The 16,126-nt window shown below is 38.0% G+C and overlaps 1 protein-coding gene across 4 annotated transcripts in view; it reads left to right on the plus strand.

The window, feature by feature from the left end:
* The window catches only part of LOC106063885 (uncharacterized), a 48,624-nt gene that overhangs the window by 28,907 nt on the left and 3,591 nt on the right, over positions 1 to 16,126 (plus strand). Inside the window, exon 1 of one of the 4 annotated variants that reach the window (XM_013222392.2) lies at positions 10,288 to 10,422. The exons of 1 other annotated variant lie outside the window; for it this stretch is intronic. The gene's annotated coding sequence lies outside the window, so the exon portion shown is untranslated. Of the gene's footprint in view, positions 1 to 10,287; positions 10,423 to 10,453; positions 10,627 to 13,886; positions 14,112 to 16,126 lie in introns of those variants that run through there. 2 more of the 4 variants (XM_056031003.1, XM_013222385.2) reach the window with 2 other exon arrangements.

Consider the following 16,126-nt stretch of genomic DNA (forward strand, 5'->3'; position numbering starts at 1 on the left):
GCAATTGCTCTCAGCACTTGCTCTCAACACTTGCTCTCAGCACTTGCTCTCAACACTTGCTCAACACTTGCTCTCAACACTTGCTCTCAACACTTGCTCTCAGCACTTGCTCTCAACACTTGCTCTCAGCACTTGCTCTCAACACTTGCTCTCTGCACTTGCTCTCAGCACTTGCTCTCAGCACTTGCTCTCAACACTTGCTCTCAGCACTTGCTCTCAACACATGCTCTCAACACTTGCTCTCAGCACTTGCTCTCAGCAATTGCTCTCAGCACTTGCTCTCAGCACTTGCTCTCAACAGCACTTGCTCTCAGCACTTGCTCTCAACACTTGCTCTCAGCACTTGCTCTCAACACTTGCTCTCAACACTTGCTCTCAGCACTTGCTCTCAACACTTGCTCTCAGCACTTGCTCTCAACACTTGCTCTCAACACTTGCTCTCAGCACTTGCTCTCAACACTTGCTCTCAGCACTTGCTCTCAACACTTGCTCTCAGCACATGCTCTCAACACTTGCTCTCAGCACTTGCTCTCAACACTTTCTCTCAGCACATGCTCTCAACACTTGCTCACAACACTTGCTCTCAGCACATGCAATGTTTCAGGAAATGCTCTTCACAAGTATGTCAAGTGATGTCACTAATTCACTTATATAACCCCTTTCTGAAAGATACTAATGTATTGGAGGATATTAATAGTTAATCCTAATGCTGTGGCTTTAGTCCAGGTTAGATTAAATATGAGATTGAATTGTAAAGAACTTCACTTCCGGTCTACGGCGTCAGGTATTCGAATCCTGACTAATACTTCGAAATCTTTAAGAAGTCTCTGAGTCCCACCAGTTTCATTTGTTAGCGAAAGATAACGCGATTGGTCGTTGTGCTGGTCACATGACACCGCCATTAACAGTAGGCCACAAAAACAGATCTGTCATATAGACCGCAATGTCTGAAAGGTGGACTTTACTATATTTATGTTGATATAATCGATAGTATGACAATGAAGTATAGTTTTTAAAAAAAATTATGTAAACAAAAATTATAGATCTTGTGTAGTGTAGATTACATCAACAGTAAATTCGACAAAGAAAATCGCACATTCTTCAAACTATTATTACTTTAAACTTTCTGTTTAAAAAAAAGAATCTCTTTCATACTGGTAAATGGTACTAAGAGGCACAAGTTCAAACTCTTGTAGCAATTCTAATTGGACCTCACTGTGTTCAACGAACCGAGAAATTGCGCCAGACTTGAGAAATTAATGGAGGAGACACCAAGACCATGTTGCCCTGAGCGCCTCCTGGCGGTGACAAAAGCCACTTATGACTTAATGACGCTATCAAAGATTTTCTTTCTTTTTTTGTGTACAGAAATATAAAAATAGAATCATAAAGTTATAAAGTTATATATTAAAGAATCTATACATCAAATAGAATATTAAAAAATATATATCTTTTAAAGAATAAATTTGACCGAAACTTGACAGCACACCTTTTTACTTCGATGAGTCCTAGAATGAAAAATTAACAGATTGCTCTTTTATAGGGTCCGCTCAAGGCACCAGCATTATAGACTCATGTTGAAGTTTTAAAAAATGTAGTGTGCCTTGATTCATCCATGTGCAAATTGTAAAATATAATACGAAAACTAATTCAAAAAATCTTTTTTTTAAAGAGTGGACACAACTAATATTTAATTAATAATTATATTTGAAAATTAAGGTAATAGTCATTCACGGGTTAAACAATAGCAGTCTTGTAATCCACCTTTGTAGAGTGTCCACAGGAAGTCGAGCTCAAAGACTCAATATGGATGACAATTGACCATCCTTTTTGAAGTCGCATCCTCCGTTTGAAAGACATTGGACTTAAATATCAGAACGTCCGACTTGATGCGATATAATGCAATGGCGTATTATCCAGCATTCACATTCGATCCATCATAGTTTGGTTTAAACAGACAATGTCAAACATAAATGTTAACTTGTCAATTGTATTTTAATGCACACAGCACCGAGAGAAATAGTTTCTTGGTGTGAAACATGTTTATTTGATTGACCAGTACTGCAACTTGAACTCATTTGCAGGACAAAAAGATGAAATGTTTCTTGTCATCCATCCTCCTGTATGAACCGTGGCTTCTTCTTTAATTCAAGGTGTTCATGAACCATGGCTTCTTCTTTCATTCAAGGTGTTCATGAACCATGGCTTCTTCTTTCATTCCAGGTGTTCATGAACAATGGCTTCTTCTTTCATTCAAGGTGTTCATGAACCATGGCTTCTTCTTTCATTCAAGGTGTTCATGAACAATGGCTTCTTCTTTCATTCAAGGTGTTCATGAACAATGGCTTCTTCTTTCATTCAAGGTGTTCATGAACAATGGCTTCTTCTTTCATTCAAGGTGTTCATGAACAATGGCTTCTTCTTTCATTCAAGGTGTTCATGAACAATGGCTTCTTCTTTCATTCAAGGTGTTCATGAACAATGGCTTCTTCTTTCATTCAAGGTGTTCATGAACAATGGCTTCTTCTTTCATTCAAGGTGTTCATGAACAATGGCTTCTTCTTTAATTCAAGATGTTCCTGAACAATGACTTCTTCTTTCATTCAAGGTGTTCATGAACCATGGCTTCTTCTTTCATTCAAGGTGTTCATGAACAATGGCTTCTTCTTTAATTCAAGATGTTCCTGAACAATGGCTTCTTCTTTCATTCAAGGTGTTCATGAACAATGGCTTCTTCTTTCATTCAAGGTGTTCATGAACCATGGCTTCTTCTTTCATTCAAGGTGTTCCTGAACAATGGCTTCTTCTTTCATTCAAGGTGTTCATGAACAATGGCTTCTTCTTTTATTCAAGATGTTCCTGAACAATGACTTCTTCTTTCATTCAAGGTGTTCATGAACAATGGCTTCTTCTTTCATTCAAGGTGTTCATGAACAATGGCTTCTTCTTTAATTCAAGATGTTCCTGAACAATGGCTTCTTCTTTCATTCAAGGTGTTCATGAACAATGGCTTCTTCTTTAATTCAAGATGTTCCTGAACAATGGCTTCTTCTTTCATTCAAGGTGTTCATGAACAATGGCTTCTTCTTTCATTCAAGGTGTTCATGAACAATGGCTTCTTCTTTCATTCAAGGTGTTCATGAACAATGGCTTCTTCTTTCATTCAAGGTGTTCATGAACAATGGCTTCTTCTTTCATTCAAGGTGTTCATGAACAATGGCTTCTTCTTTCATTCAAGGTGTTCATGAACCATGGCTTCTTCTTTCATTCAAGCTGTCAATGAAGTCTGTTACTCAAGACCTGTCTGAGTGTGAAACATGTTTATTTGATTGACCAGTACTGCAACTTGAACTCATTTGCAGGACAAAAAGATGAAATGTTTCTTGTCATCCATCCTCCTGTATGAACCGTGGCTTCTTCTTTCATTCAAGGTGTTCATGAACAATGGCTTCTTCTTTCATTCAAGGTGTTCATGAACAATGGCTTCTTCTTTAATTCAAGATGTTCCTGAACAATGGCTTCTTCTTTCATTCAAGGTGTTCATGAACAATGGCTTCTTCTTTCATTCAAGGTGTTCATGAACAATGGCTTCTTCTTTCATTCAAGGTGTTCATGAACCATGGCTTCTTCTTTCATTCAAGCTGTCAATGAAGTCTGTTACTCAAGACCTGTCTGAGTGTTTCTTTTGAAGAAGAGAATTTCGCTATCAGCGTTCTGTCTTGTCTAACAAAAGAGAGAATGTCGCAGACTCGTTTGAGACTCACTGTGACATGAAGTGATTACGTAGTCACCTGATAATCTTGTGCCTTTAGCACGGACAAGTTATGGGTCTGTAACTGACCACGAAGTAACGTTTTGGTCCTTGTGGAGTAAGAACGTACACGTAGCTGTACTGTCTATTTGGTGAAGTTTGGTTGATTCAGAGCATGGAATTGTAACTACATTTGTGATACTATTTGAGTGTACATTGTGCCTTTGCTTTGCGGCTGGTACAGGTAAGTTATTTATCGAATAAATCTATTGTCTGTTGACATGACATTCGCGCTGACTAAGTAAAGAGACACTTAGAGATGTTGCAACCCAACAGCTGAGTTACAGAGAAATACAATTTTCTTTTCACTTTTTTGTTTACCTTCTCTGTTGCGCTTTGTCTTACTTTCTGTCTTTCTTTGGGAGTGTGGGTGTCTGGTAATCCTGGGCCGGAGGCAGAGCTCACTTGAGAGATTCCTCCTTTTTTCCACTATCCATAGGAAGCCCGCCCAAACAGGGCGTTACTACCCATCAACAAAGTCTTCTTCTTGTCATTTTATAATCTACCACAAAAGTGAATTTATTTCTTATTTTCTTGTAACGACCTATAACTTTTACTTTCTATAAACTTACACACAAATAATTAAATGCAGCGTGAAATAAGACACGCAGTCCACTTAAATGTTTTACTGCAAAATGAGATAAATGCAGGTCAAGCCTAGCTTACCTTTATGTTGATGTTGATACAGGACAAGTCTTTCTTTACTTTTACTTTGGGGGGGGGGGGGATTTTTGTAATGTTTTTTTTTTTTTGCACATACCCAGATATTTTTAAAAATTAGAATATTACTAAACATAAATGGCGAAAACTAAAGTTGTTAGTATTTGTCAGATGCCGTGAGTTTTTAAAATAACAACCCACCGAAAACAACAACAACAAGCCCACAGCTACTGAATCAGACTCAGTGATAGAAATCACTTTGGAGTTTTACGTTCCACTTTCTACGTCACTTACTTAACTCTGTATTTATTCCCTGTCTCTCACGTCTGCTCCTTTCTTTCTCCATCTCTCTACTTTCTCTCTCCATCTCTCTACTTTCTCTCTCCATCTCTCTACTTCCTCTCTCATCTCTTTCTCTCCCTGCGCTTTTTTCTCTACTAGCATCTCTTATCTTACCATTTTTGAATCAAGTCATTATCTCAGTATACCTTACAAAATTTAGAGTTATAGAGTTTATACATTATCTCTTGTGTACCTTACAAAATTTAGAGTTATAGGGTTTATTTATTATCACTAGTATGCTTATAGGCTAAGCGTGTAGAATCCGTTCATTATCCCTAGCATAACTCAGGTTGAGTAAACTATATTCATTATCCTTATTATACCTTAGAGTCACTGTGAGTAGCGTCCAGTCATTATCCCTTGTACTCATTCACTGTCCACGCACATTTTTGCTATTTGCATAGTTCTTCAGATCAATAATGCTATTTGTCCATGCACACCTAATGTACACAACGGAGACTCGGGCCAACATTTAGATCAAAGCTTTACTAAGAGTACATTTAGTGGAATTCAACCCTACATGTTCATATCGAGGTCAGACATCAGTAGCTGTACTGTACAGTGTACATGAATAATTGGACACATATTGAAACACTCTACGTACTTTAGCTACATTAGTATACATTTGGTTTATCGGAATCCAGGAAAAACACTTTGTATATATTGGACAACGCGTTAAGCTGATCAAGCGCGCGTCGATCTGGTCTGTCTGAGCAAGTAATGAGAGAAGACAGAGGTCAGAGTAAACATTTTAAAAGCTTTGTTCTCGCTACTGAAAAAGGGAAATTATTTCAGAACTAAACTAAATAAATTGTATCATCTCAAAGAATTGTTGGCACAGCACTTTTGGATATGAAGACTGAACAGAATTATAATCTTTAAATATACAATATATACGAGTTTTATTGTTTTAAACAGTGTGCGTTATTTAATTATGCAATCATAATAGAGAGCTTTAGTCTTTGTCAGTGTATACCTGTTAAGAAATCTAGTAGATTATCAAAAGGGCTAATAGTTGTGAAAGAGTTAAATAAATTAATGTCCTTTTCAGTGAGGAAAGATCGCAAGAGAGTCCAGTTTCTATGATCATACTCTAAATGATTAGAAATAGCTGCGAGTCGACATGGCCACACACAGTCCTTGTAAACCTATGACCAATGAATCATGCTGAAACAAGCTGAACTGCTTGAGCTTCATGGATTGAATATAAGGGAATTTATAGGATTAGATCTATCAGCACGAGACTTTACGAAGGCAATCAATAATATCCACTGTGAAAATAAATCTACATTTAGTTTTCTGTGTCTATTGAAGACATTGATCCTGTTTTAGGATTCCCAGTCTGAGATTTAGGTGGGTAGGCAACTGATGGTTTCTTAACGTCCAAGGAAGGATCAATTCATCTTCCTAAGTCTCTCTCTCTCTCTGTCTCTCTCTGTGTGTGTAGTTTCTGACTATGTTGCTGATTGGTTTGTCTAATGATATATTATAATTAAGTCTATCTCCTAGTCTTTGTTTCTGTCTAGACTATATTGTTATCAGTGGCGTAGGCCGCGTAGCTAGGAATTTACCATCATTTGGGCTTGACCTCTTTGGGGTTCTGCTTTTGGCGTAATATTTAATATTTAATGTAAAAACCCACTAATTTGCCCCCCCCCCAAAGTGGGGGCTCGGGTGGATATTCAAATTCTTCCCCTCCCCCCATCCAAACTACGTCACTGATTGTTATAATTGATCATCAGAGATTGTGTTTTTTTTTTATAATTCATAATGCTACTTAATAAAACTAATTTGAGCCTCTTAAAAACACATCCTTACAGAAACACTCATTTTCAACTCATTTTGCACATGCTTATTTCAGTCGCCTAATATTCAGTCTTTGCCGACTCAGATTCCGTTATTGTTGCCTCAGATTCAGTCTGTGCCGACTCAGATTCCGTTATTGTTGCCTCAGATTCAGTCTGTGCCGACTCAGATTCCGTTATTGTTGCCTCAGATTCAGTCTGTGCCGACTCAGATTCCGTTATTGTTGCCTCAGATTCAGTCTGTGCCGACTCAGATTCCGTTATTGTTGTCTCAGATTCAGTCTTTGCCGACTCAAATTCCGTCATTGTCGCCTAAAATAAATTCAGTCTTTGTTGCCTCAAATTCAGTCTTTGCCTACTCAGAATCCGTCATTGTTGCCTAAGATTTTTGTCTTGTCGGCTCAGATTTAGTCACTGCCGCCTCAGATTATCCCTTTCGCCTCATGTGAATCTCTGTCCCCTCAAATTCATTCACTCTTTAGGTTCCGTATCTGTCGCCTCAGATTCAGTCTTTATGCCTCTAATTCCATATATAAAGCCTCACATTCAGTCTCTGTCGCCTCCAATATCCTATCTGTCACCTCAGATTCAGGCTTTATGCCTCTTTCCATATATAAAGCCTCAGATTCAGTCTCTGTCGACTCCAATATCCTATCAGTCGCCTCAGATTCATTCACGCTTTAGATTCCGCATCCGTCTCCTCAGATTCAGTATCCCACGCCTCCAATATCCTATCTGTCGCCTCAGGTGTTCGCCTCTGTCGCTTCAGATTTAAAATCCGGACACATTTAAATTTTAAGTTTTTCATAGTCCGCACTACAAGTCGGCTCCACACACAAGTCTAGCCGCGAACCGGAAACACGGACTAGTTGGATCGATGGCGCTCAATTTCCGTTCCGAGTTCCCCTCCAAGTGGGTGGTCCCGCTTTGACTTTGACCCCCCCCCTCCCTTTACTTCGGTACTCTGAGACCGCGGAATGAGACGTTGTTAGTTCGAGTTATACGATGCATGATAAAAACACTGGCTGCGGCTCGGCCCTTTGTTGGCTGTCAAGAGTTTCTGGTGACATCATCTGTTTTGTTTTAGGTCAGTGATTTTCTGGTTTCTAGAGGTCACATTTCTCTCTTATCGTCAACAGTTGTTCTAGATCTAGTTCTAACTGACATTAACCTTCTCATTTCCGATAAAGCACTCTTTGGCGACCTGTGCTCCAAAAACAAGTAGGGATCCTCGATGATCTTATTGAGAGTCTGTGGACAAATTTTGAGCTCAAATTTCTCTATTATTAAAATAAAAACAAACAAGAACATGAAAAAATACATTTTAAAAAGCTTTGCATCAAATAGTTTGGATCAGTCATGTGATTAAATTTGTAATTTGTTTTTGATTAGTTCAATTTCTTGCTGTTAGCTTTCTCAATGCGCTATGATCCGTTCACTTGTCTGGACCAGTTGGGGAAAGGGGGAAGGGGGGGGGGGAGACGAAGGTTTGTGTGTGAATGTTACGTGATCGCTTTGTTAAATGCATTTAAAAATATGTGTTCACTCAGGGCTCAAGCCTCCTCCATGGGAATAATTCAACTTATACCACCACATCTGTCAAGTACGATTTCTTCCCTCTTGTTCAAGATACCAAACAAAATAATCAATTACCAACATTAATTAATTAATTGGTTATTTTATTATAATGATTCTTGTTTTGTCAGGTACAAGAAATAATTGTGGAAAATTTCAACTTGATCCGAGTTTAGGTGTGGGAGAAATAACGTGTACAAACTTTTTACCAGACAGACAGACAGAGTGAGTTGATAAAAACTTTGTAAAAAAGGCAATGATAAGAAGACAAGGTATTGATTGGAACTGTCTTCAGATTTTAAAGGATCTGCACTATATAATATTGTTGAGAGGCGATTCTTTTCTTCTCAGACAAAATCGATTAAGCCACAATCGCTTCATCTAGTGACGTAATTATCAATTAAGCTTCAAGGAACGAATGGTCTTGTGGTAGTTAATATAAATCAAGTCAAATCTTATCATTTACCATAGTCTGAGTCAAGTAAATATTATATTAGTAAATATTAGTTAAATCAATCAATTTACCATAGACTGAGTCAAGTAAATAAAACAACTATTATATAATAGTTACAAAAACTTTAGTCCAGTCTGACCCAGCGTAAATTCGCTAGATATAATCGACTAATGCTTTAACGTCATCTGATTCAAAGTAGCATTACAAGGATCATTAACTTGGCTATTGTCTTTTGTGTATCACGTTGTGAAATTTATATATATGTGTATGTGTCACGTGTGTCACGTTGTGAAATTTATATACGTGTGTCACGTTGTGAAATTTATATACGTGTGTCACGTTGGAAAATTTATATACGTGTGTCACGTTGGGAAATTTATATACGTGTGTCACGTTGTGAAATTTATATACGTGTATCACGTTGTGAAATTTATATACGTGTGTCACGTTGGGAAATTTATATACGTGTGTCACGTTGTGAAATTTATATATATGTGTGTGTCATGTTGGGAAATTTATATACGTGTGTCACGTTGTGAAATATTTTTAAAAATGTTTTGTCAAATTGTGAGATGACTTATGTTGTCACTTTGTATAATTGTATCAAGTATGTGTCACGTTATGTCTTTTCTGTGTCACGTCGTGAAGTGTTTTCTGTTTGTCACGCTGTGAAATGTTTTCTGTTTGTCACGCTGTGAAATGTATCGATATGTATTGCTTCTTAGTGTAAAGTACTTCATCAGATGTGTTCAAAGCATTTCATGACAATTCAAAGACTTATAGACTGTATCATGTCAATTGTCTACCCACGGTCTGTATCATGTCAATTGACTACCCACGGTCTGTATCATGTCAATTGACTACCCACGGTCTGTATCATGTCAATTGTCTACCCACGGTCTGTATCATGTCAATTGACTACCCACGGTCTGTATCATGTCAATTGTCTACCCACGGTCTGTATCATGTCAATTGTCTACCCACGGTCTGTATCATGTCAATTGACTACCCACGGTCTGTATCATGTCAATTGTCTACCCACGGTCTGTATCATGTCAATTGTCTACCCACGGTCTGTATCATGTCAATTGTCTACCCACGGCCTGTATCATGTCTATCCAAGGTCAGTTGTCTGCTTACTTACAGCCTGTCTGGTGTTCATTTCTAATGGTCTGCCCACAGCCTGCTCAGAAACCTTCGCGTGCCAGTATGACTAGTGCAGTGTTGCGCTCGAATGTGTGTATATATGTGTGTGTGTATGCGTGTGTGAAAGTATAGTTGATGCAAAACTCATTAAATTTTAAATGTCTAACTTCTTTTTTTCCCGCAACACCATCGATAACAACGACCTTGACCTGTCAGATTGAGCTGTCTTTTCCTTTCTCCCACTCTTGTCATTGGATAACTTCCTTCTGACAGGCAAGAACTCTCCTGGTCAATAAAATCACGTTCAGACACAGATACGTCTGCCACGACAAAATATTGAATAGATGTGAGAACACTTTTCTTTTTAATAGTTCTTTCCCCTGATTATCACTTAGCAAACTGTCTTGTGAATCAATTGGTACACTTAAAACTTGGAGCAGGATCTACTTCGCTGCTCGAAGAGATGTGTTGCCGTGTCAGTGTGGGCCACATTATGACCTGGTAGCGGTTAATGGGACGCAATTAACTTAATAGCCCACGGTATCCTCGAAGTGTGAGCGTTTAGTCCGCCATTGATTCTTTGATTTTTATTATGATTGGCTCTATTTTTTTAATCGGACGTTGTGTTGGTAGGATTTAAAAAAAAATGATACATTGACATTTACGTGATTTATTGACCGAGTTTATGAACACAGTGTGTCGGCTCTCAGTCAATGTGTTAGATCGTTTGTTGTGATATTTTGGGAATATCTTTGAATAACTTCTGACAGGCGACAACTTTCAAGTTATGTTAACATAAAACTCCGTGGGATACAAGAATTCATTGAACAAGCGTAGGAACCTATTTTTTTTTATTTTACAAATTTACTTTCTATGTTATTCATTTACCTAGTTGCGAGTCAGTGAACTATTCTGTGTAAAGTTTTACAAGTCTCGTACTCAGTCTACAAGCTCCTTCGTTGTCACATTCTGGAATATTTTATTTGTAACAGCGAAAGAAAAGTTATTTTATAAGGTCTTCAGATATTTATATTCTGGAAGGAGGTTTTCTATGCTGCCTTTAGGCGCTTAGTAAACACAACTCAGCTCGAGTCGGGTGTCGAACCTCGAGCCCCTTTTATAGGTAGCCAAGCCAACTTCAAGCGTACTTGGCTTCTCGACCACGCTTCCCACAAATTACCAGCCATGTCGATATCTGCCTCACATATCCAAATCAGCCATTCAATTAAACATTCGCTGGTTATGTCAACATGCTATCAATATCAGCAATCACTAATTATGCCAAGGCCATTCATATATATTTGAATGTTAAGTGTCAAGACTTCACTACTTCGTAACAGACGGACTCTGTTAAGTTTTATTACAACTAAATAATGCAATGAGTCTTGCCATGGCTAATTGAATCTGTAGGTAGTCATGGCACTAACACAAGACAAGGAGTAAGATAATCAAATAGATAGACCACGTGACACAATGTAATTGGGGGGGGGGGGGTTATCAATTTCTAATCGTGGCAGGTAGCGAATAATTTATAGAAAAATATAAAACTGCATGATATGAACTTAACGAATACGCTTTTCATATTATGCTGCTGATACGTCTTTCCAAAGGTCTCAGGTGCCGCCTCTGCGGTCTTCCACTTAGATGTCACATGTGCCGCCTCTGTCACACAATTCTCTTTTTACTGAAATTGTAAAAATAAAAAAATGCTGATTAAGTTATGCAAATATTTGAAACAAACAGAAAGCTATGCATGGAAACGTTTCACTAATCATGGCAAATGGCTTTATGATCAAAACAACATGGCTTTTTATCTGCCGTTCTGCCCTGGAACATAAACAACAATCATGATAAAATTCCAGATCATTATTTTTTTTTTCGGCCATTAGGAAGTGAAATTTGAAATATGAAAACACGAGCTAAAAATTCTAATCTGGACATTTGGTCATCATATGTGATAATCTATGCAAATATTGACATCCTATGGGAAAGCACGTCATGCTGCATATGAGCTTAGTAAAGAGGTAAAGGAATGTCATGGATGCAGAAGAATGAAATAGAAGCTGTCAATGCTAAACTGATCAATGTTAATAGGGCTTGGGTGAGATTGGCGTAAACATATGTATATGTCAATAACCCAGCGGGTAATAGGGCAACACTACGAGCTAATGCTTAACTTGAAAGCGCAGTTTTATGTTGGCACGACAAATGAGTCCTGATAGAAATGGCCTTGGCATAATTAGTGATTGCTGATATAAATAGCATGTTGACATAACCAGCGAATGTTCAATTAAGTGTCTGACTTGGACTTGTGTGGCAGATATCGACATGGCTGTCTGTTTGTGGTTATGACTTTGAATTGTTTGTTCTAATGGGCTTATGACAGCATTGGACTGGAACAGGCAGTGTTCAAACTACATTGAAACCAACCAGATAAAGTGCTTAACATCATTCAATGTGTCTGGATGTTCACATTGGTTCATTTCATTCAAACCACACTTTTGTCTTTCTTCCTAGTAAACTTTTAATTTATATATGTGCTTTCATTCTTCCACCCTGTTTGTGTGTTCAATCTTCCACTCTTTTTGTGTGTTCATTCTTCCACCATGTTTGTGTGTTCAATCTTCCACTCTTTATGTGTCTTCATTCTTCCACCCTGTTTGTGTGTTCAATCTTCCACTCTGTGTGTTCATTCTTCCACCCTGTTTGTGTGTTCATTCTTCCACCCTGTTTGTGTGTTCATTCTTCCACCCTGTTTGTGTGTTCATTCTTCCACCCTGTTTGTGTGTTCATTCTTATACCCTGTTTGTGTGTTCAATCTTCCACTCTGTGTGTTCATTCTTCCACCCTGTTTGTGTGTTCAATCTTCCACTCTTTTTGTGTGTTCATTCTTCCACCCTGTTTGTGTGTTCAATCTTCCACTCTGTGTGTTCATTCTTCCACCCTGTTTGTGTGTTCATTCTTCCACCCTGTTTGTGTGTTCATTCTTCCACCCTGTTTGTGTGTTCATTCTTCCACCCTGTTTGTGTGTTCATTCTTCCACCCTGTTTGTGTGTTCAATCTTCCACTCTGTGTGTTCATTCTTCCACCCTGTTTGTGTGTTCAATCTTCCACTCTTTTTGTGTGTTCATTCTTCCACCCTGTTTGTGTGTTCATTCTTCCACCCTGTTTATGTGTTCATTCTTCCACCCTGTTTATGTGTTCATTCTTCCACTCTTTTGTGTGTTCATTCTTCCACCCTGTTTGAGTGTTCATTCTTCCACCCTGCTTGTGTGTTCAATCTTCCATCTTGTTTGTGTGTTCATTCTTCCACCCTGTTTGTGTGTTTATTCTTCCACCTTGTTTGTGTGTTCAATCTTCCACTCTGTGTGTTCATTCTTCCACCCTGTTTGTGTGTTCAATCTTCCACTCTTTTTGTGTGTTCATTCTTCCACCCTGTTTGTGTGTTCAATCTTCCACTCTGTGTGTTCATTCTTCCACCCTGTTTGTGTGTTCATTCTTCCACCCTGTTTGTGTGTTCATTCTTCCACCCTGTTTGTGTGTTCATTCTTCCACCCTGTTTGTGTGTTCATTCTTCCACCCTGTTTGTGTGTTCAATCTTCCACTCTGTGTGTTCATTCTTCCACCCTGTTTGTGTGTTCAATCTTCCACTCTTTTTGTGTGTTCATTCTTCCACCCTGTTTGTGTGTTCATTCTTCCACCCTGTTTATGTGTTCATTCTTCCACCCTGTTTATGTGTTCATTCTTCCACTCTTTTGTGTGTTCATTCTTCCACCCTGTTTGAGTGCTCATTCTTCCACCCTGCTTGTGTGTTCAATCTTCCATCTTGTTTTTTTTTTCCAGCCTGCTTGTGTGTTCATTCTTCCGCCCTGCTTGTGTGTTCATTCTTCCGCCCTTTTTGTGTGTTCATTCTTCCACCCTGTTTGTGTGTTCACCCGTCCACACACCCTCTATATTAGCTCCATCTTGGACTCCTCCTATTCTCCAGGCGTACTTGGCTTTTATTTCCTCTTCCATTACATTTATTGATTGTTTTTCTATGCACTATCTATGTCTATAAGTTTATTGCTTTCAACATTGAGCAATGCGTGGAAAGACAACAAGGAAATAATTCTTAAAATAACTTTTGAAATGAGTTACGATTCAATCAAATCAAATGAAATGCACTAAAATACCAGCCTTTAAAAAAAAAGGAAAATACATCAAATTCAACTGAACTATGAAGCAAGTGATACTAAACAAAGTGACTACAAACTGATCAGAAAAAAACAAGTAAAATGAAGAGATAATTCTTCCTTTAAACAACTGACCAAACTTTGTAAGAGCAATTATTTTTATTTTCAGTAACTAATGAAGGATAGATTTAATAAATAAAAAAAAAGGACAATTTTACCCACATGTCCCTCCCCCGAAAAAAAAATCTGGTTCAGCGAATCTGCTCAGAGAATACAAATTTCAGGGATTTATATTGAACTCTTTCTTCGTGGATACATACGGGAACACCCATTGAAGTATGTGTATATATAAAACCCCAGTGCAAAGCCCTCAGCCCCCTGGCTGACAAAACATGGTCATCATCGAACCACGATGAACGAACTATATATATATATAATATATATAATACTTTTAACTCTAGTCCAAATTTAATTTTCACATTATTATATTTAAAAAAATCGAGTTTCACCTGTGTGGCAAATTAGCTAGAATTTTTTTAATCTCAAAGATATACATAAACTAACATTTTTACAACATTACTAACATTTGTTTTACTAACATTATCCACCCCTGGTAATGAGAACACAAACTCACTCTTTTTGTTTTTATGTTTCGACATTTCTTCGTTCTCTTCGTTTTACTTTCCATCAATTATTTCAATTCGTGTCAAATGTTTGCCCAAATCTGGACATGGAAATGGACATCGCTGGGAGTACAAAATGATTTGATATGACACAAAAGAGACACTATTTCATTCAAAGATTGCATGGCGATAGAACATTTCCGTAAATATTGTTTTTAACTTATGTAAAGTTGCCCATTTGTCATTCAATATTTTCACACAGGTCAAGCCATTAAAAACCTTAGCACTACGGTTGATCACTTTGGTGCTAGTTGTATTTTATAAATGCATTGTAGATTTTATAGGTTAGGACTTTAGTTGAATGAAACTTGCAGAATTTTACTTTTTACTTTCTAAGGCCAGAACACATCATCTAGAAAAATACTTACTTAAATACGCAGTTGCAAGGGTCCATTCTCGAGCTCTGAATGAAGGTCTGATTTGTTGCTACGCTCACAATCTCTTTGGTGTCTTGTGAGTGTCTGGAGTGTCTTTAGTCTCTGAATTCTCTTTGGAGTTTCCTTATTGTCTTGAGTCTTTTATTAGTGCCGAGGCACATCTTTAAATTAAAGATTGAATCTATTGGTGGCAGTCGTAACAATGACAGAACAAATTGTGCACACAAAATAGCAACTTTTATCTTTATGATAAACATATGTGAGTAATCATAGTGTTGTAGTCGCTCGAAGTTCATTGTTTGGTTGCAAGAGGTTCATTGCTTTCTTGCAAGAGGTTCATTGCTTTCTTGCAAGAGGTTCATTGCTTTCTTGCAAGAGGTTCATTGCTTTATTGCAAGAGGTTCATATGCTTTCTTGCAAGAGGTTCGTTGCTTTATTGCAAGAGGTTCATATGCTTTCTTGCAAGAGGTTCATTGCTTTCTTGCAAGAGGTTCGTTGCTTTATTGCAAGAGGTTCATTGCTTTCTTGCAAGAGGTTCGTTGCTTTCTTGCAAGAGGTTCGTTGCTTTATTGCAAGAGGTTCATATGCTTTCTTGCAAGAGGTTCGTTGCTTTCTTGCAAGAGGTTCATTGCTTTCTTGCAAGAGGTTCGTTGCTTTATTGCAAGAGGTTCATTGCTTTCTTGCAAGAGGTTCGTTGCTTTCTTGCAAGAGGTTCGTTGCTTTATTGCAAGAGGTTCATATGCTTTCTTGCAAGAGGTTCGTTGCTTTCTTGCAAGAGGTTCATTGCTTTATTGCAAGAGGTTCATATGCTTTCTTGCAAGAGGTTCGTTGCTTTATTGCAAGAGGTTCATATGCTTTCTTGCAAGAGGTTCATTGCTTTCTTGCAAGAGGTTCGTTGCTTTATTGCAAGAGGTTCATTGCTTTCTTGCAAGAGGTTCGTTGCTTTATTGCAAGAGGTTCATTGCTTTATTGCAAGAGGTTCATTGCTTTATTGCAAAAGGTTCGTTGCTTTATTGCAAGAGGTTCGTTGCTTTATTGCAAGAGGTTCATTGCTTTATTGCAAGAGGTTCATTGCTTTATTGCAAAAGGTTCGTTGCT

The sequence above is a fragment of the Biomphalaria glabrata genome, chromosome 5 (genome assembly GCF_947242115.1).
Source record: "Biomphalaria glabrata chromosome 5, xgBioGlab47.1, whole genome shotgun sequence".
NCBI lineage: Eukaryota > Metazoa > Mollusca > Gastropoda > Planorbidae > Biomphalaria > Biomphalaria glabrata.